At 48.9% G+C, this 27,528-nt stretch overlaps 1 protein-coding gene across 1 annotated transcript in view; it reads right to left on the reverse strand.

Annotated features, from left to right (window-relative positions):
* Window positions 1-26,902, reverse strand: part of fyn (FYN proto-oncogene, Src family tyrosine kinase) — a 184,458-nt gene extending 157,556 nt beyond the window's left edge. Inside the window, exon 1 of the mRNA XM_033022100.1 lies at window positions 26,631-26,902. The gene's annotated coding sequence lies outside the window, so the exon portion shown is untranslated. The remainder of the gene's footprint in view (window positions 1-26,630) is intronic.
* Between the last annotated feature and the right edge of the window lie 626 nt (window positions 26,903-27,528).

A 27,528-nucleotide genomic window follows, 5' to 3' on the forward strand; every position in this document is an offset into this window, starting at 1 on the left:
GCCCTCTGAGGCAGAGAATTCCACAGACTCACAACTCTCTGTGTGAAGAAGTGTTTCCTCGTCTCCGTTCTAAATGGCTTACTCCTTATTCTTAAACTGTGGCCCCTGGTTCTGGACCCCCCCAACATCGGGAACATGTTTCCTGCCTATAGCGTGTCCAAGCCCTTAACAATCTTGTATCTTGGTTGGCATGGAGTCGTGGGCCGAAGGGCCTGTTTCCGTGCCTTATGATGAAATAACGAACTTGTATTTTCCATTCAGCGGATTGATGCAGTGGGTGGTGTACGCAACCACGAAATACAAAGGAAGGAAACTGGGTATGGTGTTACAGTCGAGCTTCTCAAGAATCTATGTTGCAAAGTACTTTACAAACTGCACCTCTTGATACGTGTTCACTGATATTCAGGGAGACTAGGGAGAGCGTGCAAGTACCGAGGAGAGAGGCAGGCACGAGGGCAGGCTTTGTCAGCTTAGTTTAGAGATACAGCACGGAAACAGGCCCTTTGGCCCACCGTGTCCGCGCCGACCAGCGATCCCCCCCTGTACACTAGCACCATCCTACACACACGGGGCACTTTTTACATTTGTTCCAAGCCAATTTTAAGAATAAGGAGTAAGCCATTTTGAACGGAGACGAGGAAACACCTTTTCACACAGAGAGTGGTGAGTCTGTGGAATTCTCTGCCTCAGAGGGCGGTGGAGGCCGGTTCTCTGGATACTTTCAAGAGAGAGCTAGATAGGGCTCTTAAAGATAGCAGAGTCAGGGGATATGGGGAGAAGGCAGGAACGGGGTACTGATTGGTGATGATCAGCCATGATCACATTGAATGGCGGTGCTGGCTCGAAGGGCCGAATGGCCTACTCCTGCACCTATTGTCTATTGTCAATTGGCCTACAGGCCTGTACGTTTTTTGGAGTGCGTGGGGAGGAAAGCGAAGATCTCGGAGAATACACGGAGAGAAGGTACAAACGCCGTACAGACAGCGCCCGTGGTCGGGATGGAACCCGTGTCTCCGGCGCTGCGTTCGCTGTAAGGCAGCAACTCTACGCTGCGCCACCATGACCGCCCGCCATACTGGTTTAAATCGAAGGCAGACACTTTGGTGACAAGCTTCGGCCGACTGAGTCCGCACCGACCAGCGATCGCCCCCTACACTGGCACTATCTTACACACATGGGACAATTTACAATTTCTACCGAAGGCAATTAACCTACATAACCCAGCGGTATGAATATTGATTTCTCCGACTAACCCTTGCTTTCCCTCTCTCTCTCTCTCTCTGCCCCTCCCCCATCCTTGTTCTCCGACTAGTTTCACTGTCATCCCCATTCAATATTCGCCCATCTGATCCATTCGACATTTCCCTGATCACCATCACCTTTGATCTCCCATTTTCACACCTTACCCTTCCATATCTCTGTGTCTAACTCTCCTTCCCCCGACAGTTTTGGTCCCGTAATTTGAGGAAGGACATTCTTGCTATTGAGGGAGTGCTGTGTAGGTTTACAAGGTTAATTCCCGGGATGGCGATAAGCTGAGAGAATGGAGCGGCTGGGCTTGTACACTCAGGAGTTTAGAAGGATGAGAGGGCATCTCATTGAAGCATATAAGATTGTTAAGGGCTTGGACACGCTAGACGCAGGAAACGTGTTCCCGATGTTGGGGGAGTCCAGAACCAGGGGCCACAGTTTAAGAATAATGAGTAAGCCATTTAGAACGGAGACGAGGAAACACATTTTCTCACAGAGAGTGGTGAGTCTGTGGGATTCTCTGCCTCAGAGGGCGGTGGAGGCCGGTTCTCTGGAAACTTTCAAGAGAGAGCTAGATAGGGCTCTTGAAGATAATTTTACAACTTACCGAAGCCAATCAACCTACACAACTGTGAGTCTTTGGAGTGCGGGAGGAAACCGGAGCACCCGGAGAAAACCCACGCAGGTCACGGGGAGAAGGTACAAACCCCGTACAGACAGCGCCCGTAGTCGGGATCGAACCCGGGTCTCTGACGCAGTGAGGCAGCAACTCGACTGCTGCGCCACCGTGCCACCCCAACCTCAGGCGCTGTCTGTACGGAGTTTGTACGTTCTCCCTGTGACCGCGTGGGTTCTCTCCGGGTGCTCCGGTTTCCTCCCACACTCGAAAGAGGTGCGGGTTTGTAGGTTGCTTGGCCCTCTGCAAACTGCCCCTAGTGTGCAGGTAGTGGGCGAGAAAATGGGATCAAGTGTGAACGGGCGATCGGTGGTCGGCGTGGACTCGATGGGCAGAAGGGCCTGTTTCCACGCCGTATCTCTAAACTGGGTGGCGCAGTGGTAGAGTCAATGCCTCACAGCGCCGGAGACCCAGGTTCCATCCTGACTATGGGTGCTGCCTGTACGGAAACATAGAAAATAGGTGCAGGAGGAGGCCATTCGGCCCTTTGAGCCAGCACCGCCATTCATTGTGATCATGGCTGATCATCCCCAATCAATAACCCGTGCCTGCCTTCTCCCCATATCCCTTGATTCCACCAGCCCCTAGAGCTCTATCTAACTCTCTCCAGAATAAGGGGTCACAGTTTAAGGATAAGGGGGAAATCCTTTAGGACCGAGATGAGAAAAACATTTTTCACACAGAGAGTGGTGAATCTGTGGAATTCTCTGCCACAGAAGGTAGTTGAGGCCAGTTCATTGGCTATATTTAAGAGGGAGTTAGATGTGGCCCTTGTGGCTAAAGGGATCAGGGGGTATGGAGAGAAGGCAGGTATAGGATACTGAGTTGGATGATCAGCCATGATCATATTGAATGGCGGTGCAGGCTCGAATGGCCGAATGGCCTACTCCTGCACCTATTGTCTATTGAGATAGTAATCTGCCTTCCTGTTTTTGCTACCAAAGTAGATAACCTGACACTCACAGACAGCAGCAGTGACCTACAAAGCACTGTACCTCCACTCACTAGCATTGGGCTGATGCTGCCACAATGGCAGCCCGCTATTCATCAGCGATGCACCCCTTCCATCCAGGGCACACACAGGGGGCAGGGGGGATAAGACACTTGCCCACACAGCGTCTGGGGACGGGGAGGGAGGGAGGGGCGGGGGGGGAGACTGAACCTTGGAAACTCCGAGGCACCTTACATCAAAACCCACATCCTGCACCAGCGATCTCACTGCAGCAACAAACTCAACTTCACAAACCACAGCACCTTTGATAACTGCATCCACAACGCATTTCAACCGCTTGCCAACGATGGCTTTATTACAAGTGACATTTTTGCAACACACACAAACACCTACACACAATGCATCTGTATTCATAAGGACATAGGTGATAGGAGCAGGTTTAGGCCATTCGGCCCATCAAGTCTACTCCGCCATTCAATCACGGCTGATCTATCTCTCCCTCTCAACCCCATTCTCCTGCCTTCTCCCCATAACCCCCGACACCCGTACTGATCAAGAATCTATCAATCTCAGCCTTCAAAATATCCACTGACTTGGCCTCCACAGCCTTCTGTGGCAAAGAATTCCACAGACTCACCACCCTATGACTAAAGAAATTCCTCCTCATCTCTTTCCTAATGTTCCCGATGTTGGGGGAGTCCAGAACCAGGGGCCACAGTTTAAGAATAAGGAGTGAGCCATTTAGAACGGAGACGAGGAAACACTTTTTTTCACAGAGAGTTGTGAGTCTGTGGAATTCTCTGCCTCAGAGGGCGGTGGAGGCCGGTTCTCTGGATACTTTCAAGAGAGAGCTAGATAGGGCTCTTAAAGATAGCGGAGTCAGGGGATATGGGGAGAAGGCAGGAACGGGGTACTGATTGGGGATGATCAGCCATGATCACATTGAATGGCGGTGCTGGCTCGAAGGGCAAATGGCCTACTCCTGCACCTATTGTCTAAAGGAACGTCCTTTAATTCTGACACTGTGCCCTCTGGTCCTAGATTGTATGTGGTCCATACAAGGTTTAGGATTCGCATTAAGATTTAGAGCAACGACATGCAAGAAGTCAAGAGTCATGGCGTCAGCCTGTCTGTCTTTTTTTATTTTGTGCCTAGTTAAATGTAGTGTTGGTGTTTTTTAATACTAGTTTTAAATGTGTATATGTGGGGGGCGGGGGAAACCGTTTAAAATCTTTTCCCTGTCCGGGAGACCCGACCTTTTCCCTGTCGGGTCTCCGTTGTCGTTGGGGCCTAGCACCGTGGAGCGGCCTCCAGCCTGAACGACCCAGGGGCTCGGGAGACTGCGGAGCTGCGGACTACTCACCATCGTGGGGCTGGCCGGCCTCGGAACGTGGGGAGCGGTGGTGACTCGCTGCTGCGACTCGACTCCTGGGGCTCGGAGGCTCCAGCAACGCAGCCGCAGGTCCGGTGGACTGGGACATCGGGAGCTCGCGGGTCCGGGGGGAGAGAGAGACCGCTTCCCGGAGCTCCCACAACGCGACTTCTCCAGCCCGTGTCGCGGGGTTTGGAACGACCCGGAGCGGGGAAGTACATCACACGGCGTGGCTTCATGGCCGTGGGACATGCCAGCGCCCGCCGGGGGCTCCAACTTCGAGACTTCTAGACCGGGAGCGGGGCCGTAAATCGCCCGGCACGGCCTAAAATGGCCGTGGGACTTATCATCGCCCACCTGGGGCTTAGACATCGGGAGAGACATGGAGAACAGGGGAGAGAAAAGACTTTTGCCTTCCATCACAGTGGGTTCACTGTGATGGATGTTTGTGTGAACTTAATTGTGTGTATGTCTGTAGGACATTGTTTTTGTTTGTATGGCTGTGGAAACAAAATTTCGTTTGAGTCTCACTGGGGCTCAAATGACAAATAAATTTGTATTGTATTGTATTGAATCACTTCACCCGGAAACAGGCCCTTCGGCCCAACTCTTCCATGTTGACTAAGAGGCCTCATCTTAGCCCATCTCATTTTGCGGTGCTAGCTCGAAGGGCCTAATGGCCTACTCCTGCACCTATTGTCTATTGGCCCATATCCCTCTAAACCTATCCAATCCTTGAACCTTTCCAAATGCCTTTTAAATGCTGTAATAGCACCTCCAGATTCAGAGACAGTTTCTTCCCAGCTGTTATCAGGCAACTGAACCGTCCCTTCACCAACTAGAGAATGGTCCCATATCTACCTCTATCTACCTCTTTGGAGACCCTCGGACTATCATTGATCGGACTTTACCTTGCACTAAACATTATTCCCTTTATCCTGTATGAACGGTTGGACTGTAAGTAAGTAAGTAACTTTATTGGCCAAGTATTCACATACAAGGAATTTGCCTTGGTGCTCCGCCCGCAAGTAACAAGTAACTTGTGGCCGACTAGGAAAAGGGGAGATGCAGCGAGACCTGGGTGTCATGGTACACCAGTCATTGAAAGTAGGCATGCAGGTGCAGCAGGCAGTGAAGAAAGAGAATGGTATGTTAGCTTTCATAGCAAAAGGATTTGAGTATAGGAGCAGGGAGGTTCTACTGCAGTTGTACAGGGTCTTGGTGAGACCACACCTGGAGTATTGCGTACAGTTTTGGTCCCCAAATCTGAGGAAGGACATTATTGCCATAGAGGGAGTACAGAGAAGGTTCACCAGACTGATTCCTGGGATGTCAGGACTGTCTTATGAAGAAAGACTGGATAGACTTGGTTTATACTCTCTAGAATTTAGGAGATTGAGAGGGGATCTTATAGAAACTTATAAAATTCTTAAGGGGTTGGACAGGCTAGATGCAGGAAGATTGCTCCCGATGTTGGGGAAGTCCAGGACAAGGGGTCACAGCTTAAGGATAAGGGGGAAATCCTTTAAAACCGAGATGAGAAGAACTTTTTTCACACAGAGAGTGGTGAATCTCTGGAACTCTATGCCACAGAGGGTAGTCGAGGCCAGTTCATTGGCTATATTTAAGAGGGAGTTAGATGTGGCCCTTGTGGCTAAGGGGATCAGAGGGTATGGAGAGAAGGCAGGTACGGGATACTGAGTTGGATGATCAGCCATGATCATATTGAATGGCGGTGCAGGCTCAAAGGGCCGAATGGCCTACTCCTGCACCTAATTTCTATGTTTCTATGTAACAATCCGCCCACAATCATGCATTGTCTTGTATTAACTAGTTAGCACACATAAGCTTTTCACTGTACCTCGGTACACGTGACAATAAACTAAACTCAACTCCTGACTCATTAAACCAAAAATCACAAAACTGCAGTTCAAGAGGACACATTCCAGTCATAGATGACATTTGACAAAAATCCACTTCACCACATACGAGTCAAGCCAGTGTCTGATGCTGACGGGGAAGATATCTGCTCCAAACTAAAAATCTCAACATTTTTCTACATTCAATCAAGATTTAAGCACATCAGAACCAAAACTCATCATCGATGAGCAATTTCAACCAAGAATTAAATGTCTGAAGAAAGGTCTCGACCCAAAACGTCACCTATTCCTTCGCTCCATAGATGCTGCCTCACCCGCTGAGTTTCTCCAGCATTTTTGTCTACCTAAGAATTAAAGAATGTTCCTTTCGGAAGGAGATGAGGAGGAATTTCTTTAGACAATGGGTGGTGAATCTGTGGGATTCATTGCCACAGACGGCTGTGGAGGCCAAGTCAGTGGGTATTTTTAAGGCAGAGATACATTCTTGATTAGTGCGGGTGTCAAGGGTTATGTGGAGAAGGGCTGCACGCAACAAAAGCTTTTCACTGTACCTCGGTACACGTGACAATAAACTAAAGGAGAATGGGGTTAGGAGGGAGAGATAGATCAGCCGTGATTGAATGTAGTAGACTTGATGGGCTGAATGGCCTAATTCTACCTCCTATCGCTTATGAACCTATTTGCAAGTTTGCAGACGACACACAAAAATTGGTGGAGTTAGGCTTGGAGGAAGGCTGCCTATAGTCCCGTTGTTGGGGGGGAGACCAGAACCAGGGGCCACAGTTTAAGAGTAGAGTTAGATAGAGCTCTAGGGGCTAGTGGCATCAAGGGATATGGAGAGAAGGCAGGCACAGATTATTGATTGGGGACGATCAGCCATGATCACAATGAATGGCGGTGCTGGCTCGTGAATGGCCTCCTCCTGCACCTATTGTCCATGTTTCTAGGTTTCTAATAAGGTGTAAGCCATTTAGAACGGAGATGAGGAAACACTTTTTCACACAGAGAGTTGTGAGTCTGTGGAATTCTCTGCCTCAGAGGGCGGTGGAGGCAGGTTCTCTGGATGCTTTCAAGAGAGCTAGATAGGCCTCTTAAAGATAGTGGAGTCAGGGGATATGGGGAGAAGGCAGGAACGGGGTACTGATTGGGGATGATCAGCCATGATCACATTGAATGGCGGTGCTAGCTGGAAGGGCCGAATGGCCTACTCCTGCACCTATTGTCTATTGTGAAAGTATATAGCATGACACAGATCAGCTACAGAAATGGGCGGAGAAATGGCAGACGGAGTTTAGTCTGAGCAAGGGTGAGGTGTTGCATTTTTTGTAGGTCAAATGCGAGGGTGGAAAATATACAATTAAAGGCACAGTGTCAATGTACAGAGGGATCTTGGGCTCCAAGTCCATAACTCACAGATGGTGATAACACAAGAAGATAGAGCTGCAAAGAAGGCTACGGTATACTTGCCTTCATTAGTCAAAGTAGTGAGTAGTAGAGTTAGGAAGTCATGTTTACAGCTTTTTGGACCGCTGGGGTGTAAACTGCACAAGAGAAATATGAGGTGCTGCTCCTCCAATTTGCGCTGGGCCTCACTCTGGCCATGGAGAAGGCCCAGGACAGAGAGGTCGGATTGGGAATGGTTTATCTAAAAGCTCCCTGGATGAGAGTGGTTCAGCTACAGGGAGAGGTTGGAAAGACTTGGAATGCTTTGACAACTGATAGAACTAGATAAAATAATGAGAGGCAGAGATATGATAAAAAGTGAGAACCTTATTACCCAAGGGAGAAAATATCAAAGCTTTATGGTGGGGTGGGGGGAGTTTTTATTTTTATCGAGGGTGGTGGGTGCCTGGAACGCGCTGCCAGGGGTGGTGGTGGAGGCAGATACGATCGTGGTGTTTAAGTGGCTTTTAGACAGGCACGTGGACATGCAGGGAATGGAGGGATACGGATCACATGCAGGCGGATGAGATCACATTAACTTCGCATCATATTCAGCACGGACATTGTGGGCCGAAGGGCCTGTTCCAACAGACAATAGGTGCAGGAGGAGGCCATTCGGCCCTTCGAGCCATTCAATGTGATCATGGCTGATCATCCCCAATCAGTACCCCGTTCCTGCCTTCTCCCCATATCCCCTGACTCCGCTATCTCTAAGAGCCCAATCTTCGGGACTATCCCACTTGGACGACCTAATCCACGAGTTTAGACCATATAAACGAGTTGAAAAAAAAATGTCGACGACCTCCTACGACTATGTCTACGACCTCCTACGACTATGTCTACGACCTCAGTCTTCCACACCTAAGACCAACTACGATTAGCTACGAGTGGTGAATGATCACTTGATAAAATTGTCAGGTGTTGCTTTTTTTTTTCTCAGACCAGTTACCGACCCACGACCACCATCACGACCTACCTACAACCTACCTACGAGGAAAAAGTATCAATTGTTTCCATGCCGACCTTTTTTTTTTTTTTACTCGTGGACATTTTTTATCAGGCTGGAAAAAACGCTGCGACCTACTTGAGGCCACGAGTACGCGGAGACCACTCACGAGCACGAGTTACGAAGACCTCCTACGACTTCCTACGACCTCGTGGCCACCATGCTGCGAGTACGAGTCAAGGGCAAACTCGGCAGAGGTCGCCAATTAGGTCGTGAAAGTGGGACAGGGGCTTAAATCTTTCTTGAAAGGATCCAGAGAACCAGCCTCCACCGCCCCCTGAGGCAGAGAATTCCACAGACTCACAACTTTCTGTGTGAAAACATGTTTCCTCGTCTCCGTTCTAAATGGCTTACTCCTTATTCTTAAACTGTGGCCCCTGGTTCTGGACTCACCCAACATCGGGAACATGTTTCCTACCTCTAGCGTGTCCAAAACCTAAACAATCTTATATGTTTCAATGAGATGCCCTCTCATCCTTCTAAACTCCACACTATACAAGCCCAGCCGCTCCATTCTCTCAGCATATGACAGTCCTGCCATCCCGGGAATTAACCTTGTAAACCTACGCTGCACTCCCTCAATAGCAAGAATGTCCTTCCTCAAATTAGGGGACCAAAACTGCACACAATACTCCAGGTGTGGTCTCACTAGGGCTCTGTACAACTGCAGAAGGACCTCTTTGCTCCTATACTCAACCTCTATTGTTATGAAGGTCAACATGCCCCACACACTAACACTATCCTACACACACCAGGGACAATTTACTATTTTACCGAAGCAAATTAACCTACAAACCTGTACGTCTTTGGAGTGTGGGAGGAAACTGGAGCACCCGGAGAAAACCCACGCGGTCACGGGGAGAAGGTAGAAACGGCGTACAGACAGCGCCCGTAGTCAGGTTGGAAGCCGGGTCTCTGGCGCTGTGAGGCAGCGATTCTACCAGCGCGCCAGAATTTGTGAAGCAGACGGTTTAACGCGCTGCAGTTGAGGTCGGAGTGAAGGTGCGACAATACAAGGCTGCAGGAGGTAGCAGGTGCACCCTGTTTACAGCCGTTGCATTTGCAGCCACCCACGTTATTCTGCTTGCAGGTTTCAAACTGCACAGCGCGGCAGTGCAAGGAACCTACAGAGCGGGCAGCTCGCCAATGCAGAAATCTCGGCATAATTCACTCCAGACCCATTAAACCACTGGGACCACATTCCAGCCCTTCCACTAGCTTGGCGCAACGACTCCCAAACAGATGATGCACATTTTCTGTGTTTCATTTTGCTAGAAAATATAGATTTAAAAAGCGATGAAACATGCCTGCATGTAAAATTAAGTGAATCCTGGCCGAGACTCTAAACGTCCAGAATTCCTCGCTCCCAGTAGACAATAGATGCAGGAGTAGGCCCTTCGAGCCAGCACCGCCATTCAATGTGATCATGGCTGATCATCCCCAATCAGTACCCCGTTCCTGCCTTCTCCCCATATCCCCTGACTCCGCTATCTTTAAGAGCCCTATCTAGCTCTGTCTTGAAAGTATCCAGAGAACCGGCCCCCACCGCCCTCTGAGGCAGAGAATTCCACAAACTCACAACTCTCTGTGTGAAAGATTCAGTGGGCCAAAGGGCCAGTTTCCACGCTGTATCTCTAAACTGAAATCTAAAAGATGCTGCCTAACTTGCCGAGTGTCTCCGGCAGCTTTTTATTGTAAAATTTAAACCTGCACGAAACTCCAACCCATGGCATATTTTACCTCCATGCCCATCCAGAGACCGAGGCGTTCAACAGGTGGAGGTCTCTGCAAACACCTTGCTATCGATCAAGAACATACATTCTCCCCTCTCCCATCGGCCAAGAGGTACAGAAGTGTGAAAACGCACACACCTCCAGATTCAGGGACAGTTTCTTCCCAGCTGTTATCAGGCAACGGAATCATCCAACCACAACTAGAGAGCAGTCCTGAACTACTATCTACCTCTTTGGAGACCCTCAGACTATCCTTGATCGGACTTTACCTTGCACTAAACGTTATTCCCTTATCATGTATCTGTACACTGTGGACGGCTCGATTGTAATCATGTATTGTCTTTCCGCTGACTGGTTAGCACGCAACAAAAGCTTTTCACTGTACCTCGGTACACGGGACAATAAACTAAACTGGAGTACAAACTAAAATGTATTAGCACAGCACAGGAATAGGTCCTTTGGCCCTGGAGTTTGAAGAAGAGTCTCGCCCCTAAGATTATTAAGGGCTTGGACACGCTAGAGGCAGGAAACATGTTCCCGATGTTGGGGGAGTCCAGAACCAGGGGCCACACAGTTTAAGAATAAGGGGTAAGCCATTTAGAACTGAGACGAGGAAACACTTTTTCTCACAGAGAGTTGTGAGTCTGTGGAATTCTCTGCCTCAGAGGCCGGTGGAGGCGGGTTCTCTGGATGCTTTCAAGAGAGAGCTAGATAGGGCTCTTAAAGATAGCGGAGTCAGGGGATATGGGGAGAAGGCAGGAACGGGGTACTGATTGGGGATGATCAGCCATGATCACATTGAATGGCAGTGCTGGCTCGAAGGGCCGAATGGCCTACTCCTGTACCTATTGTCAATTGTCTATATCCTCCACCCTCTGTGTGATAAAGTTGCCCCTCAGGTTCCTATTAAATCTTAAGATGGGCACAAAATGCTGGAGCAACTCAGTGGGTCAGGCAGCGTCTCCGGAGAAAAATGATGGGTGATGTTTTTGGGTGGGAACCCAGATTCACTCACCCTTTTTTCCCCCGGAGATGCTGCCTGACCTAGCGAGCTACCCCAGCACTCTGTGTCTATCTTTGGTATAAACCAGCATCTGTAGTTCCTTCCCCTTACATTTTATCCTTTTAAATCTTTCCTTTCTCACTCCTGGGGTAGAACACAGACGTAGAAAATAGGTGCAGGAGGAGGCCATTCGTCCCTTCGAGCCAGCACCCCTATTTAATGTGATCATGGCTGATCGTCCACAATCAGTAACCCGTTCCTGCCTTCTCCCCATATCCCCTGACTCCACTAGCCCCTAGAGCTCTATCTAACTCTCTCTTAAATCCATCCAGTGATTTGGCCTCCACTGCCCTCTGTGGCAGGGAATTCCACAAATTCACAACTCTCTGGGTGAAAATGTTTTTTCTCACCTCAGTCTTAAATGACCTCCCCTTTATTCTAAGACTGTGGCCCCTGGTTCTGAACTCGCCCAACATTGGGAACATTTTTCCGGCATCTAGCTAGTCCAGTCCTTTTATAATTTTATATGTTTCTATAAGATCTCCCCCTCATCCTTCTAAACTCCAGTGAATACAAGCCTAGTCTTTTCAACCTATCCTCATATGACAGTCCCACCATCCCAAGGATCAATCTTGTGAACCTACGCTGCACTGCCTCAATCACAAGGATGTCCTTCCTCAAATTAGGAGACCAAAACTGTACACAAAACTCCAGATGTGGTCTCACCAGAGCCCTATACAACTGCAGAAGAACCTCTTTACTCCTATACTGAAATCCTCTTGTTATGAAGGCCAACATTCCATTAGCTTTCTTCACTGCCTGCTGTACCTGTAAGCCAACTTTCAGTGACCGGTGTACAAGGACATCCAGGTCTCGCTGCACCTCCCCCTTACCTAACCTAACCCCATGTGCGTGGGCATGTGGTATAATCTGGGTCAAACAACAAACGTGTGGGGAATAAGTTAAATGGGGCTAATCAAGGATCCGTGTACATGGACATTTGGGGGCTGGCAGGGATTTGGTGGGCCGAAGGTCCTGCTTCTGTGCTGCCTCTCTGTGTGACTCTACATGGCCTGTTCCGACGCTGTAGAGAACAGCGACTCCAAACTCAGCGCCATAACCACCATACCACTCATATCAATAATCGCACTTGCGTACAAAAACGTCTTGAAGTTTTGATATTTATCTGTTGCAACGAGATCTTGCAAACCCAAACGGAAAAAAAAAGTCTCAGAGATGGGGAGGAGTTTCCCACCAAACTGCTCGCAAATAGGAAGGAACTGCAGGTGCAGGTTTAAACTGAAGATAGACACAAAGCTGGAGTAACTCAGCGGGACAGGCAGCATCTCAGGAGAGTAGGAGCGGGTGATATTTTGGGTCGAGACCCTTCTTCAGCGTGAAGAAAGGTCTCGACCTGAAACGTCACCCATTGCTTCTCCCCAGAGGTGCTTTCTGACCCGTCGAACAGCTCGTGTAGTTGCTTCTAGAACCAGAGGCCACAGTTTAAGAATAAGGAGTAAGCCATTTAGAACGGAGACGAGGAAACACTTTTACCCCTCATTCTTAAACTGTGTGGCCCCTGGTTCTGGACTCCCCCAAACACTGCACAACACTAACTTCAGCTATGAACTGTGGACTATCTTTGGTTGCACTATGTATGTTGGGGGGTTTTTTTTTGCACGAGTAAGTGGGTGCTGTCGGTAAGGAGTTTGCACGTTCTCCCCGTGGGTTTCCCCCCCAATGCACCAGTTTCCTCCCACACGCCAAACACTTGTAGGTTTGTAGGAGTCTGAAGAAGAGTTTCGGCCCGAAACGTTGCCTATTTCCTTCGCTCCATGCAAAGAGTTGAACAATCTCCACTATAGGAAATAGGCAACGTTTCGGGCCGAAACCCGGAAGGGTTTCGGCCCGAAACGTTGCCTATTTCCTTCGCTCCATAGATGCTGCTGCACCCGCTGAGTTTCTCCAGCATTTTTGTCTACCTTCGATTTTCCAGCATCTGCGGCTCCTTCTTAAACACTTGTAGGTTTGTAAGTCAATTGGCCTCTACTGACTGGATAGCATGCAACAAAACAAGCTTTTCACTGCACCTCAGTAAAGTCATTGATGGGGTTCAGTTTGACTGAAGAAGGGTCTCGACCTGAAACGGCACCCATTCCTTCTCTCCAGAGATTAGTTCAGTTTAGAGATACAGCGCGGAAACAGGCCCTTCGGCCCACTGGGTCTGTGCCGACCAGCGATTCCCGCACATTCACACTATCCTACACACACTGGGGACAGTTTTTTGTTTTACATTTACCAAGCCAATTGACCTACAAACCTAAACGTCTTTGGAGTTTGGGAGGAAACTGAAGATCTTGGAGAAAACCCACGCAGATCACGGGGACAGATCACGCTGCATCCGATGTAAGGCAGCGACTCTACCGCTGTGCCACCGTGACTGCCCAAAAGATGCTGCCTGTCCTGCTGAGTTAATAGACAATAGACAATAGGTGCAGGAGCAGGCCATTCGGCCCTTCGAGCCAGCACCGCCATTCAATGTGACTATGGCTGATCATCCCCAATCAGTACCCCGTTCCTGCCTTCTCCCCATATCCCCTGACTCCGCTATCTTTAAGAGCCCTATCTAGCGATCTCTTGAAAGCATCCAGAGAACCTGCCTCCACCGCCCTCTGAGGCAGAGAATTCCACAGACTCACAACTCTCTGTGTGAAAAAGAGTTTCCTCGTCTCCGTTCTAAGTGAGTTACTCCAGCATTGTGTGTCTATCTTGTTGTGTACTACTATATGTACTGTGTTTAGAGGCTTGTACAGCTGCTGCTAGCAAGGGCTTCATTGTTAAGCTGCCACTGTGCATGAAAATGTAACCAGCGGCTCTTGACCTACATGGGCCAGTGATGCAATGGTGCAAAAATGTCCCCACCTCCTCTCTAACTGGCCTCCACAACCCTTGTGGGTCAGAGAATTCCACACACTCACAATCCTTGGCGAGATGATATCCCTGCACACATTACTCTGAAACATCTGCAACTCTAAAGTCCAAAGTAAATCTCGCAGCTCCGTCTGTAGGAAGGAACTGCAGATGATTCAAGATTCAAGAGAGTTTATTGTCATGTGTCCCTGATAGGACAATGAAATTCTTGCTTTGCTTCAGCACAACAGAACATAGTAGGCATTGACTACAGAACAGATCAGTGTGTCCATATACCATTATATACATATATACACACGTGAATAAATAAACTGCCATAGAGGGAGTACAGAGACGGTTCACCAGACTGATTCCTGGGATGGCAGGACTTTCATATGAAGAAAGACTGGATAGACTCGGCTTGTACTCGCTAGAATTTAGAAGATTGAGGGAGGATCTTATAGAAACTTACAACATTCTTAAGGGGTTGGACAGGCTAGATGTAGGAAGATTGTTCCCGATGTTGGGGAAGTCCAGAACAAGGGGTCACAGTTTAAGGATAAGGGGGAAATCTTTTAGGACCGAGATGAGAAAACACTTCTATGTTTCTATGTTAAAATGCAAATAACAGATAATGGGCTATTAATGTTCAGAGTTTTGTCCGAGCCAGGTTTAATAGCCTGATGGCTGTGGGGAAGTAGCTATTCCTGAACCTGGACGTTGCAGTCTTTTAGGACCGAGATGGGAAAAACATTTTTCACACAGAGTGGTGAGGCCAGTTCATTGACTATATTTAAGAGGGAGTTAGATGTGGCCCTTGTGGCTAAGGGGATCAGGGGGTATGGAGAGAAGGCAGGTACAGGATACGGAGTTGGATGATCAGCCATGATCATATTGAATTGTGGTGCAGGCTCGAAGGGCCGAATGGCCTACTCCTGCACCTATTTTCTATGTTTCTATGTTTTGGCGGCTTTAAATCGAATGTAGACACAAAATGCTGGAGTAACTCAGCGGGACAGGCAACATCTCTGGAGAGAAGGAATGGGTGACGTTTCGGGTTGAGATGCTGCCTGTCCCGCTGAGTTATTCCAGCATTTTGAGTCCAACTTGCAACTAAATCCCTCGTTTTGGGACTCCCCAACGTGGGCATTCAACTCAACAGCCTGAAGAAGGTTCACGACCTAAAATGTTATCACCCATTCCATCCACAGAGTCTCTGGCCCAGAGTAGAGGAATGAAAAACCAGAGCACATCATTTATTTAAAAAACAGTTTGTTTTTTTAACAATAGGTGCAGGAGTAGGCCTTTTGGCCCCTCGAGCCAGCACCGCCATTCAATGTGATCATGGCTGATCATCCCCAATCAGTACCCCGTTCCTGCCTTCTCCCCATATCCGCTATCTTTAAGATCCCTATCTAGTTCTCTCTTGAAAGCATCCAGAGAACCGGCCTCCACCGCCCTCTGAGGCAGAGTATTCCACAGACTCACAACTCTGTGTGAAAAAGTGTTTCCTGCTCTCCGTTCTAAATGACTTACCCCTTATTCTCAAACTGTGTGTGGCCCCTGGTTCTGGACTCCCCCAACATCGTGAACATGTTTCCTGCCTCCAGCGTGTCCAAACCCTTAATAATCTTATATGTTTCAATGAGATCACCTCTCATCCTTCTAAACTCCAGAGTGTACAAGCCCAGCTGCTCCATTCTCTCAGCATATGACAGTCCCACCATCCCGGGAATTAACCTTGTAAACCTACGCTGCACTCCCTCAATAGCAAGAATGTCCTTCCTCAAATTAGGGGACCAAAACTGCACACAATACTCCAGATGTGGTCTCACTAGGTGTATAGGGGGTAGCTGAGACACGAGGAACTCAGTGGGTCAGTCCGCATCTCCTAGAGTCATAGAGAGACGCACAGCGCGTGAAACAGGACCTTTGTCCCACCTTGCCCACGCTGAACAACAGGCCCCATCTACATTAGTCCCACCTGCCTGCGTTTGGCCCAGACCCCTCTGCATATTGTTGACACCCTGTATGTGGCAACTATTGCAAACCTTGAGGATGTAGGCAAGGAATTTGTCGTGTGTGTGAATAAAAGTGTTCATGCATTCATTCGAACCTGTCCTATCCATGTACCTGTCCAAATGGCTTTTAAAGGGGCAGTGCGACCAACTTTGCAGCAGCCTCTGCAGTACATCTGTCTTTTTTTATATTTGTCCTGTTGAATGTATAGTTTATATATTGCTTTTAGCTGCGTATATGGGGGGGGGGGGCGGGGGAAACTTTCCCTGTACGGGAGACCCGACCTTTTCCCTGTCGGGTCTCCGTTGTCGTTGGGGCCGAGCACCGTGGAGCGGCCTTGAACCGGAACGACCTGGGGGCTCCAGTCGCGGAGCCTGTGGAGCTGGCCGGCTTCGGAGCGTGGCGAGCTGTGGTGGCGCGCGACTGCGGCCGGACTTCGGAGCTTCGGTGGCTCCAGCCGCAGGTCCGGTGGACGGTGACATCGGGAGCTCGCGGGTCCCTGGTGGGAGACCGCTTTCCGGAGCTCCCGCAACGGCAACTTCTCCCGCCCGAGTTGCGGGGCTAAAAACGGCCCGGAGCGGAGCGTTAACTTGCCATCGCCCGCCGGGGGCTTTAACATCGGGAGAAGAATGGAACACAGAGGAGAGACAATGACTTTGCCTTCCATCACAGTGAGGAGCAGATTCACTGTGATGGATGTTTGTGTAAATTGTGTTGGTTGTGTGTCTTGGTTCTTTTCTTGTTGTATGACTGCAGAAACCACATTTCGTTTGAACCTCATTTGATAGAAACATAGACAATAGGTGCAGGAGTAGGCCATTCGGCCCTTCGAGCCTGCACCGCCATTCAATGTGATCATGGCTGATCATCCAACTCAGTATCCTGTACCTGCCTTCTCTCCATACCCCCTGATCCCTTTAGCCACAAGGGCCACATCTAACTCCCTCTTAAATATAGCCAATGAACTGGCCTCAACTACCTTCTGTGGCAGAGAATTCCACAGATTCACCACTCTCTGTGTGAAAAATGTTTTCCTCATCTCGATCCTAAAAGATTTCCCCCTTATCCTTAAACTGTGATCCCTTGTTCTGGACTTCCCCAACATCGGGAACAATCTTCCAGCATCTAGCCTGTCCAACCCCTTAAGAATTTTGTAAGTTTCGATAAGATCCCCCCTCAATCTTCTAAATTCTATCGAGTACAAGCCGAGTCTATCCAGTACTCATTTGAGGTTCAAATGACAACAAATAATTGTATTGTATTGCATTGTAAACATTGTGATGGTCCCAGCTTCAACTACCTCCTCCAGCAGCTCGTTCCATGCACCCACCACCCTTTGTGTGCCCGTGCGCGTGTGTGTGTGTGTGTGTGTGTGTGTGTGTGTGTGTGTGTGTGTGTGTGTGTGTGTGTGTGTGTGTGTGTGTGTGTGTGTGTGTGTGTGTGTGGGGTGTGTGTGTGTGTGTGTGTGTGTGTGTGTCTTTCAGTGTGTGGGTCAGGCAGCATCTCTGGAGAAGAGGAATAGGTGACGTTTCGGGCCGGGACCCTTCTCCACATGTCGTACAATTTACTGGTTCAAGAAACAAGGAAGGAGAGGAGAAACCGAGAAGCATCTTCCATTTATCCTGTATCTGTACACAGTGAGCGGCTCGATTGTGATCATGTATTGTCTTCCCGCTGACTGGTTAGCACGCAACAGCTTGTAGCTGTACCTCGGTACACGTGACAATAAACTAAACTCAACTGAACTCTCCGATGCACAAAGACGGAATAATTTAGCAACGCTGCCTGGTGCCCCGGAGAATACATCCACCCAAACCCACATCACCAAGACATGACCTCATTACATGCGTTGCAACATTGCTGTTAGTTAGCAGGCTGTGTGCAATTCTGCAGACTAGATTTCCAGAGAAGTGCGGTGTAATGCTGAGAAACATTCTTCAATGCTACAGAAACACATCTCCCTTTAATATTATATACAAATATTGCAGTATTGTCACATACATGTCATTTCTATAGACATCGACGGTCATACTGCAGATTCATACCAGACATACACACACACAGAGATGCGCACATAGATACACACATATATACACATACACACATACACACACACACACACACAGACACACACACACACACACACACACACACAGACACACACAGAGACACACACACACACACACACACACACACACAGAGACACACACACACACACACACACACACACACACAGACACACACAGAGAGACACACAATTGAGAGACACACACACACACACACACACACAGACACACACATACACACACACACACACACAGAGACACACACACACACACACATACACACACAGAGATACACACACACACACACACACACACACAGAGACACAGACACACACACACACACACACAGAGACACACACATACTTCGGCCCAACTTGCTCACACCTGCCAACATGTCCCATCTACACTAGTCCCATCTGCCTGCATGTGGTCCACATCTCCCCAAACCTGTCCTATCCATGCACCTGTCTAAATGTGGCTTGAACATTGCGATAGCACCTAACTCAACGACCTCCTCTGGCACCATGCACCCACAACACTTTGTGTAAAAGTCACCCCTCAGGTTCCCATTAAATCTATCCCCCACTCACCACAAACCGATGGTCCTCCATCCCTCTACTCTGGGCACAAGACTGTTGTTTACCTGATCTGTTCCTGCCATGATTTTGTACACCTCTATAAGATCACCCCTCAACCTCTTTCGCTCCAAGGAATAGAGTCAATAGACAATAGGTGCAGGAGTAGGCCATTCGGCCCTTCGAGCCAGCACCGCCATTCAATGTGATCATGGCTGATCATCCCCAATCAGTACCCCGTTCCTGCCTTCTCCCCATATCCCCTCACTCTGCTAACTTCAAGAGCCCAATCTAGCTCTCTCTTGAAAGCATCCAGAGAACCTGCCTCCACCGCCCTCTGAGGCAGAGAATTTCACAGACTCACAACTCTCTGTGTGAAAAAGTGTTTCCTCGTCTCCGTTCTAAATGACTTACTCCTTATTCTTAAACTGTGGCCCCTGGTTCTGGACTCCCCCAACATCGGGAACATGTTTCCTGCCTCTAGCGTGTCCAAACCCTGAACAATCTGACAGGTTTCAATGAGATACCCTCTCATCCTTCTAAACTCCAGAGTGTACAAGCCCAGCCGCTCAACAATACAAACCTCCTCTGCACCCTCTCCAAAGCCCCCACATCCTTCCTGTAAAGGGGGGTGGCCAGAACTGCACCCAATACCCCAAATAACCCAAGTCCTATAAAGCTGCATCCAGACTCTTATACTCATGGCCCCGACCGATGAAAGCATGCATGCCATACGCCTTCATTGCCACTACCTACTAGGGATGCCACCCTCAAGGGGCTGTGAACTTGGACCGCTCTGTCCGTCAATGTTGAGGGTTTTGTCATCAACCATGCAACTACTTCTTACGTCGAACTGGCGACAGCACGATGGAGCAGCGTTAGAGTCGATGCCTCACAGCGCCAGAGACCCGGGTGCCATCCTGACTACGGGTGCTGTCTGTACGGAGTTTAGAAACATAGAAAATTGGTGTAGGAGTAGAGGCCATTCAGCCCTTCGAGCCTGCACCGCCATTCAATATGATCATGGCTGATCATCCAACTCAGTATCCCATCCCTGCCTTCTCTCCATACCCCCTGATCCCTTTAGCCACAAGGGCCACATCTAACTCCCTCTTAAATATAGCCAATGACTGTGGCCTCAACTACCTTCTGTGGCAGAGAATTCCAGAGATTCACCACTCTCTGTGTGAAAAATGTTTTTCTCATCTCGGTCCTAAAAGACTTCCCTCTTATCCTTAAACTCAATTCAATTCAATTTTTCAATTTAATTCAACTTTATTGTCATGTCACAGATACAAGTATGGGTACAACGGAATGCAGTTTAGCGTCTGTTCGTAGTAATAGTGCGATATAGAAATAAAAATACAGAATAAGCAAACAATGTGGACGGAGAGACTGGAGAAATCTATCGGCGGGACTCCGAGTTCAGCAATGTGATGGTGTTGTTGAAGAAGCTGTTCCTCATCCTACTTGTACGAGACCTGAGGCTCCTGTAAACTGTGGCCCCTTGTCCTGGACTTCCCCAACATCGGGAACAATCTTCCTGCATCTAGCCTGTCCAACCCCTTAAGAATTTTGTTCAAGAAGGAACTGCAGATGCTGGAAGATCGAAGGTACACAAAATTGCTGGAGAAACTCAGCGGGTGCAGCAGCATCTATGGAGCGAAGGAAATCTGAAGAAGGGTTTCGGCCCGAAACGTCACCTATTTCCTTCGCTCCATAGATGCTGCTGCACCCGCTGAGTTTCTCCAGCAATTTTGTGTACCCTTAAGAATTTTGTAAGTTTCTATAAGATTCTCCCCTCAATCTTCTAAATTCTAGCGAGTCTATCCAGTCTTTCTTCATATGAAAGTCCTGCCATCCCAGGAATTAGTCTGGTTTGTACATTCTCCCCGTGACCTGCGTGGGTTTTCTCCGGGTGCTCCGGTTTCCCCCCCACACACCAAAGACGTACAGGTTTGTAGGTTAATCGGCTTGGTATAAATTATCCCGTGTGTGTGTGTGTGTGTGTGTGTGTGTGTGTGTGTGTGTGTGTGTGTGTGTGTGTGTGATAGTGTTAGTGTGCGGGGATCGCTGGTCGGCACGTACTCGGTGGGGCCGAAGGGCCTGTATCTCCAAACTAAACTAAGCCTCTCAAAGTGTAACAATCAAACCTGGTGCCCTGAACAATGATTCTAACTCACTCAACATCAGGAAGAGATTACTTCATCTCATTTGTCATACATATTTGTCATGGAACAGTTGCTAGCTGTCAGGTTCTGAGTAACTTTGCAACCCATGTTCACAAAGAATGTCTCATCAGCAGTGAAGAACATTTAAATGATTATTTAGTCATAGAGTCACACAATGTGGGAAACAGGCCCTTCGGCCAGTGTCAGATGACACAAAGCTGGGTGGCAGTGTGAACTGTGAGGAGGATGCTATGAGAATGCAGGGCGATTTGGACAGGTTGGGGGAGTGGGCAGATGCAGTTTAAAGCGGATAAATGTGAGGTTATCCACTTTGGTGGCAAAAACAGGAAGGCAGATTATTATCTAAATGGCGTCAAGTTGGAAAAAAAGGAAGTACAACAGGATCTGGGGGTCCTTGTACATCAGTCAATCAGTAAGCATGGAGGTACAGCAGGCAGTGAAGAAAGCGAATGGCATGTTAGCCTTTATAACAAGAGGAGTTGAGTATAGGAGCAAAGAGGTCCTTCTGCAGTTGTACAGGGCCCTAGTGAGACCACACCTGGAGTATTGTGTGCAGTTTTGGTCCCCTAATTTGAAGAAGGACATTCTTGCTATTGAGGGAGTGCAGCGTAGGTTTACAAGGTTAATTCCCGGGATGGCAGGACTGTCATATGCTGAGAGAATGGAGCGGCTGGGCTTGTACACTCTGGAGTTTAGAAGGATGAGAGGTTATCTCATTGAAACATATAAGATTGTTAAGGGTTTGGACACGCTAGAGGAAGGAAACATGTTCCCGATGTTGGGGGAGTCCAGAACCAGGGGCCACAGGTTAAGAATAAGGAGTAAGCCATTTAGAATGGAGACGAGGAAACACTTTTTCTCACAGAGAGTGGCGAGTCTGTGAGTCTGTGGAATTCTCTGCCTCAGTTCTAGCCTGATCAGCCTCTCCCTGTAAAAGGTAGACAAAAATGCTGGAGAAACTTAGCAGATGAGGCAGGATCTATAGAGCGAAGGAATAGGTGATGTTTCGGGTCGAGACCCTTCTTCAGACAGTTTCTCCTGGATTTTTGTCTACTAATTTTTCCAGCATCTGCAGTTCTTTCTTAGAAACATAGGAAATAGGTACAGGAGGAGGCCATTCGGCCCTTCGCGCCAGCACTGTCATTCATTTTCAATCTTTCCTCATATGACAGTCCTGCCATCCCAGGGATCAATCTCGTGAACCTACCTCAAATTAGGAGACCAAAACTGTGCACAATACTCTAGATGTGGTCTCACCAGAGCCCTATACAACTGCAGAAGAACCTCTCTACTCCCATACTGAAATCCTCTTAAACCTTTCTTAATTAAAATTTCTTAAAGCTCACCCTATAGCTCATGGCCTCGAGTCCAGCCAACATCCTCATGAATCTACCCTGCACACTTTCCAGGTTAATACTATCCTTCCAGTAACAAAACGGAACACAAAGTTCTCTAAATATGGCCGCCACCTATTGTCTATTGTCACCCTTGGTCAGGATAATACACAACAGACAATAGGTGCAGGAGTAGGCCATTCGGCCCTTCGAGCCAGCACCACCATTCAATGTGATCATGGCTGATCATCCCCAATCAGTACCCCGTTCCTGCCTTCTCCCCATATCCCCTGACTCCGCTATCTTTAAGAGCCCTGTCTAGCTCTCTCTTGAAAGTATCCAGAGAACCGGCCTCCACCACCCTCTGAGGCAGAGAATTCCACAGACTCACCGCTCTCTGTGTGAAAAAGTGTTACCTCATCTCCGTTTTAAATGCCTTAACCCTTATTCTTAAACTGTGGCCCCTGGTTCTGGATTCCCCCAACATCGGGAACATGTTTCCTGCCTCTAGCGTGTCCAAACCCTTTACAATCTTATATGTTTCAATAAGATCCCCTCTCATCCTTCTAAACTCCAGAGTGTACAAGCCCAGCCGCTCCATTCTCTCAGCATATGACAGTCCCGCCATCCCGGGAATTAACCTCGTAAACCTACGCTGCACTCCCTCAATAGCAAGAATGTCCTTCCTCAAATTAGGGGGTCTATTGTCTATTGTCACCCGTGGCCGGGATTAAACCTGGGTCTCTGGCGCTGTGAGGCAGCAGCTCTACCCGCTGCACCGCCCTAGTTAGAGGCTTTCTCAGTCCGATGCGTTTCTGGGGCAGCAAATAATCCGAGCTCAGATGAGAAGACACTTTAGCAACAAATTATTGAAGACCAAAGTCAAGATTGTATACAAGACACGCTCGCCCACGTCAAGCGGGTGAAGATGAACGACCATAACACAAAGCAGCGATTCACAAACTAGCAGGCAAGGGGGGAGAAACTACGAAGTCAGAGGGAAACAATAACTCAGTAGAAAATGTGGCAACTGCCAGAGGAGTGAAAGCACACAAAATGTCAATCGAGGCAGTCGGCAGCTACAGCCCAAACCCTCTGTAATCAAGTCAGCATCACCAGCGGAGTCTAGTGCGTTGATATCCAGAGTCTTTCAGTCAGGAAACATTGTCACAACTCGCGTTCATTTCAATTTGAGTATAAATCTGATTTATCATCTGCTAAGTTTGGAGATTTCAAACGGGACCTCGACAGGCAACAGGAGTGGAAACACACACACGCACATACCAACGTGGGCCTCCTCCATGGCCAGAGTGAGTCCCACCACAAATTGGAGGAGCAGCACCTCATATTTCGCTTGGGTAGTTTATCTATACACTGTAAATGGCTCGATTGTAATCATAGAAACATAGGGGCAGGAGGAGGCCATTCGGCCCTTCGAGCCAGCACAGCCATTCATTGTGATCATGGCTGATCGTCCCCAATCAATAACCCGTGCCTGCCTTCTCCCCATATCCCTTGACTCCACTAGCCCCAAGAGCTCTATCTAACTCTCTCTTAAATCCATCCAGTGACTTGGCCTCCACTGCCCTCTGTGGCAGGGAATTCCACAAATTCACAACTCTCTGGGTGAAAAAGTTTTTTCTCACCTCAGTCTTCAATGGCCTCCCCTTTATTCTAAGACTGTGGCCCCTGGTTCTGGACTCGCCCAACATTGGGAACATTTTTCATACATCTAGCTTGTCCAGTCCTTTTATAATTTTATATATTTCTATAAGATTTACCCCTAATCATGTACTGTCTTTCCGCTGACTGGTTAGCACGCAACAAAAGCTTTTCACCGTTACCTCGGTACACGTGACAATAAACTAAACCGAACTGGGTTAGTGTAGCTCGGTTCGTAATAACCTACCTGATCTCCCGGTGGCTCAGCACTTCAACTCCCCCTCCCATTCCCAATCCGACCTTTCTGTCCTGGGCCTCCTCCATGGCCAGAGTGAGTCCCACCACAAATTGGAGGAGCAGCACCTCATATTTCGCTTGGGTAGTTTACACCCCAGTGGTATGAACATTGACTTCTCCAATTTCAGGTAGTCCTTGCTTTCTCCCTCCTTCCCCTCCCCTTCCCAGCTCTCCCACAGCCCACTGTCTCCGCCTCTTCCTTTCTTCTTCCCGCCCCACCCCCTCATCCGTCCGAAGAAGGGTCTCGACCCGAAACGTCACCTATTCCTTCGCTCCATAGATGCTGCCTCACCCGCTGAGTTTCTCCAGCATTTTTGTCTACCTTCGCTTTTTCCAGCATCTGCAGTTCCTTCTTAACCAAAGTGCTGAGGGAACTCAGCAGGTCAAGCAGCATCTGTAGAGGGGGAGGGGGAGGGGAAGGACAGGGGGCAACGTTTTGGTGTTGGGACCCCCTTGGTCTGACTCTTGCAAGTCCACAGAAGGCTCTCAACTCCAAAACGTCGCCTGTCCATTCATTTCCCTCCACAGGTGCTGCCCGACCTGCTGAGTTCCTCCAGCACTTTGAAAGTAGACACAAAAAATGCTGGAGTAACTCAGCGGGACAGGCCGCATCTCTGGAGAGAAGGAATGGGCGACGTTTCAGGTCGAGACTCCTTTCCTTCTCTCCAGAGATGCTGCCTGTCCCGCTGAGTTACTCCAACATTTTGTGTCCATCTTTGATTTAAACCAGCATCTGCAGTTCCCTCCTACACATTTCCTCCAGCACTGTGTGTGTCTGCGTGTCTGTGTCTGCCTCTGTCTCTCTGTCTGTGTCTCTTTCTATCTGCCTCTGTCTGTCTGTCTGTGTCTCTCTGTCTGCATCTCTCTGTCTCTGGCTCTGTCTGCATCTCTCTGTCTGTCTGTCTGTCTGTCTGTGTGTGTGTGTCTCTCTCTCTCTCTCTGTCTGTGTGTTTTGCACAGGATCCTGCAGTTCCTTGTGTCTCCATATTTTTAAAAAGAGGGAATACAGGGAAGAGGGGGAGAGAGGGAGAGAGGAGGGAAATGGGAATGGGAATGGGGGGGGGGGGGGTCACAGAAACACAATGACAACGAGTTTCAGCTCCACCTGGTCGGCAGCTGCACAGTTGTGGAGCGTGTGTGTGTGTGGGTGTGTGTGTGTGTGTGTGTGTGTGTGTGTGTGTGTGTGTGTGTGTGTGTGGTGTGTGTCCGTGTCTATCTACCTATTTATTGATTTATTTATACATAACGGTGCCTTATGCAAAAATATAAACAGCAGCCCCCGCACAATATATAGAAAAAACAGCCCAATCTTTTGTTCCGGAAACATTCCCTGAATTACATGGAAATCACCATGAATAAATAGAAGAGAGGAAATACACACACGCACACTCACGCTCACGCGTGGACGCGCACACACACACACACACTCTCAGACACACATGCACAGACACACACACACTCTCAGACACACACGCAGAGATACACACACAGAGACACACACACGCACACACTCTCAGAGACACACACACACGAGACACACACACACACAGACACACACACACAGAGACAGAGACACACAGACACACACACAGAGACAGAGACACACACACACACTCTCAGACACACACGCAGAGATACACACACACAGAGACACACACACACGAGACACACACACACACAGACACACACACACAGAGACAGAGACACACAGACACACACACAGAGACAGAGACACACACACACACACACAGAGAGACAGAGACAGAGACACACACACACAGAGACAGACAGAGACACACACACACACAGACAGAGACAGAGACACACACAGAGACAGAGACACAGACACACACACACAGAGACACACTTACACTCACAATGAGAATTCTAATGTTAAACACTAGTGCAACCCGCTATGTCCGTGTGGAGCTATTGACTGCAGCTCTCTCGCACACACTTACACATTTACACACTTACACACACACAATCACACGCATACACTCATACAAAAACATACTCACGCACACTAACAAGCACTTACACACCCACACCGCATACACTCATACAAAAACACACTCACACTCACACCATCACACGCAGAGAAACACACGCACACACACTTACACGCACACAAACACAGACTCACACACTTTTCCACTAACAATTCCCCCCCAAAAACATGTCCACAATAACGAGACCAATTTCCAATTGCGAGAGCGAGCGGCTTTGATTTGCAGACAATGCAATGTAGAGGCTTACTTGGAGGGGCGCGGGTGTTGCATTCATTCGCTGTGCTGGGCTGTACTGTACTGTACTGTACTGTACTGTACTGGGCTGGGCTGGGCTGGGCTATGCTGTGCTGTGCTGTACTGTGCTGTACAATGCTGTACAACGCTGCGCTCCGGGCCAGCACCGCTCCCACTGTCACCACTAGCTCCGGCACCAGCTCCGCTCTTTGTGCTGGCGGCCTCTCACACCAACTTGACTGTTGAGTGGGTGTGTGTGTGGGGTGCAACCCACCCTGCTGGCCGAGCCTGGCACTCCGGAAGTGTCGTCACTGCGGATACTGATACAGGCCGGTGACGTCATCCTGTCCATGACGTCAGTTGGGAGTTGAGTTGAGTTCCATTGCAACCAAACCCAACCCCCCCAATTGGATAGACAAAAAGTGCTGGAGAAACTCAGCGGGTGCAGCAGCATCTATGGAGCGAAGGAAATAGGCAACGTTTCGGGCCGAAACCCTTCTTCAGACTGATGGGGGGTGGCGGGGAGAAGAAAGGAAAAAGGAGGAGGAGGAGCCCGAGGGCTGAGGGATGGGAGGAGACAGTCCGAGGGCTGAGAAAGGGGAGGAGACAGCAAGGGCTAACAAAATTGGGAGAATTCAATGTTCATGCCCGCAGGATGCAGACTCCCCAAGCGGAATATGAGGTGCTGTTCCTCCAATTTCTGGTGTTGCTCACTCTGGCCATGGAGGAGACCCAGGACAGAGAGGTCGGATGGGGAATGGGAGGGAGAGTTGAAGTGCTGAGCTACCGGGAGGTCAGGTTGGTTATTGCGGACCGAGCGGAGGTGTTCGGCGAAACGATCGCCCAACCTCCGCTTAGTCTCACCGGTGTAGATCTGCTGACATCTAGAGCAGCGGATGCAGTAGATGAGG

This window comes from Amblyraja radiata, chromosome 5 (genome assembly GCF_010909765.2).
Source record: "Amblyraja radiata isolate CabotCenter1 chromosome 5, sAmbRad1.1.pri, whole genome shotgun sequence".
NCBI lineage: Eukaryota > Metazoa > Chordata > Chondrichthyes > Rajiformes > Rajidae > Amblyraja > Amblyraja radiata.